At 43.3% G+C, this 2,973-nt stretch overlaps 1 long non-coding RNA gene across 1 annotated transcript; it reads right to left on the reverse strand.

The window, feature by feature from the left end:
- Window positions 1-1,305: 1,305 nt before the first annotated feature.
- On the reverse strand, window positions 1,306-1,857 carry LOC138435313 (uncharacterized). The gene is made up of 2 exons (XR_011255028.1): window positions 1,800-1,857; window positions 1,306-1,481 (listed from the first exon to the last, which is right to left on the reverse strand). It is a non-coding gene; the product is annotated as an uncharacterized lncRNA (long non-coding RNA).
- Window positions 1,858-2,973: the final 1,116 nt, after the last annotated feature.

Here is a 2,973-nt window from a genome sequence, read left to right on the forward strand (position 1 = left end):
AAGACTCATGTGTGATGATCCAGGTGACAGCAATCCAGCTCTAGAGACTCTAAAGAGTCCTCATGGGATGGCTGAAATTATTGTGTCAAATGGAGCCAATTACAAAAAACTAGTTTTGTAGTAAGAAAAATTTGTGGAGTTGTAACTATAAGATAGGTCAGACCGTACTGTCAGCAGTGGGCTTCCCTGGTGGCTCAGATGGTAAAGAATCTGCCTATAATGCAGGAGACCTGGGTTCAGTCCCTGGGTCAGAAAGACCTCCTAGAGAAGGAAATGGCAACCCACTCTAGTATTCCTGCTGGGAAAATACCATGCACAGAGGGGCCTGGTGGGCTATAGCCCATGAGGTTGCAGAGTTGGACATTGTCAATAGCACCTTCAGTCATGGAGTGTACGCCAGTACATACATGAAGCAGAAGGGAGACACAGCACAAGAAATCAAAAGGAGAGGCCAGGTCAGTACAGAGTTCCTGGCACATCATTCAGGAAAAAAGAGCTCCTTCCTTCTCATTCTCCGAGCCTGGCCGAGGGAGGTAATGTGTGAGGGTCTTCTCCAAAGCCTTTCCTTGCTGAATCAATACCAGCTACCTCTGTGAAGGTTCCAGAAAAGCTTCTTTCCCATCAGTTCCATTTGTTTCCCCAAAGCTACGGAAGAACATCAAAACCACTGGCAATTACCCTCAAGGCCTGAAAATCTCACTTGCCACTTGCCACGTCCATTTCTGAACCATGAATTTTATCATGTCATCCCCTGCTCAGGGACATACAGCATCTCTCTCCTGATCTAGGATAAAACATTCCTTTGGGTCCACAACCCTCCACTACATATAGGAACCACCAAGCAAATTTTTACTGATTCAGAAAATGTCTGCATACCTACTAAGTGTCAGGAGCCATGCTGGACACTGGAGAATGCGTAGATGAACAAGGTGCAGTCCCCACCCTAGAGAAGCACCTTCTTGGAGTTGCCAAATGAGTGAACAATAATTACAATAAATCATGATAAGTCAACACTAAAGATGCACGGGGCTTCCCCGGTGGCTCAGTGGTTAAAAAAAAAAAAAAAACCCTTCAGGAGACATGGACTCGATCCCTGATCAGAGAAGGGCGCACAGGCCACAGAGCATCTGGGCCCATGTGCCACAGCTACTGAGCCTGTGCTCTAGAGCCCAGGAGCCACAACTACTGAGCCCAAGCACCTAGAGCCTGTGCTTCACAACAGGACAAGCCCCCACAGTGAGAAGCCCCCAGCATCACAACTAGAGCGTAGCCCATGCGGCAGTAAAGACCCAGCACAGCCAAAGGGAGACAAATAGAATTATATTTAAAAAAGACAAATGTGTGGCTTTCTGTGAGTCCTAAGAAAAGGCATCACAGAGAAGACAACTCATCAGCCAGGCTCTCAGGGATGAGTAGGGATCCACCAGCCGACAAGCAGGGAGCGGGTACCAGGCTGAGGGAACCGAATATGCTGGGTTAACCTAAGTAAAACAGAAACAATGAAAAGTACAGATTACTCTAAATCATTTGTATTCTATTAAGTGCTAGGGATTATGTATTTTAGTACAGCAGAGATCAAGAAAGCAGGACCGGGATAATCAGCCTTTTCTCATGTCATTCCCCTGCTCTCCCCAGACAAAATGGAGGAGGAAAGTAAAACACACACACACACACACACACACACGCGCGCGCGCGCGCAAATCTTGGAAAGAGATCCAAGCCACAATCACAGCTGCACTAAAAAGTGTACTATGACCAAAGTAGAAATGCAAAAGTTTTCACAGTCTCTCCCCGCTCACCCATTAAAACAGATTCTAGCTTGTCTTCCAGCTAAGTCCAGGGATAGTCTTACTCTTCAAGACTAGTTATCTGGGGCTTTCGAATGCAGACTCAGCATGGGGGCAGGGCAGAGAAGAACTAGTGCCCACAAACTAGGTCAGGAGCACTGAGAGAGACGAGGCTCAAAACAAGCGCACGGTGAAGTCACAGACCATTACAGGGATTCATCTTTGTGGCATTCAAGAAATCCAAGATTCAGTTATTGTGAAACTATTTCTTTTTTTGCTTATACATTAGCTTATTGTTGTTTTGTTTTCCTTTGATTTTTTTTAACTCTGCCTAAGACAACTCCATGGGTCATGGCTTTAGAAGAATTTTATCAGCTATGTTAGAATCATGTTACATATTAATGAAGTGCTTTGATTTAACCTCTTCACTCTCTTTATCTGCAAAATGTGAACATACCTCTGAAAGACTGCTTGAAGATGAAATGAATAACTAAAGTAAAATTCTGCCAATCAAAGAAGAAACTTTCTCTTCTACTTCTTTGCATGCCCTTTCATTCAATTGTTTATTTAACTCATATATTTTTATCACCTCCTACTGACATGGTCTATTAAAATTTTTTCCATATAAAGTCTTCCCATCTTAAATGCTATTCATGTTTTAGCCTGCCCAGCACTGTTTTCCCTCTTTTTATTCTCAGTTTAATTGAGATATAACTGACACAATATTTTATAACTTTAAGGAACCAGAGATCAAATTGCCAACATCTGTTGGATCACAGAAAAAGCAGAAAATTCCAGAAAAGCATCTACTTCTGCTTTATTGACCATGCCAAAGCCTGTGACTATACAGATCACAACAAACTGTGGAAAGTTCTTTAAGAGATGGGAATACCAGACCACCTGAACTGCCTCCTGAGAGATCTGTATGCAGGTCAAGAAACAACAGTTAAAACCAGATGTGGAACAATGGACTGGTTCCAAATTGGGACAGGAGTATGTCGAGGCTGTATATTGTCACCCTGCTTATTTAACTTACACGCAGCATACATCAAGTGAAATAAACACCAGGCTGAATGAAACACAAGCTGGAATCAAGATTGCCGGGAGAAATATCAATAATTTCAGATATGCAGATGACACCACCCTTATGGCAGAAAGTGAAGAAGAGCTAAAGAGCCTCTTGATG

Source organism: Ovis canadensis, chromosome 1 (assembly GCF_042477335.2).
Source record: "Ovis canadensis isolate MfBH-ARS-UI-01 breed Bighorn chromosome 1, ARS-UI_OviCan_v2, whole genome shotgun sequence".
Lineage (NCBI taxonomy): Eukaryota > Metazoa > Chordata > Mammalia > Artiodactyla > Bovidae > Ovis > Ovis canadensis.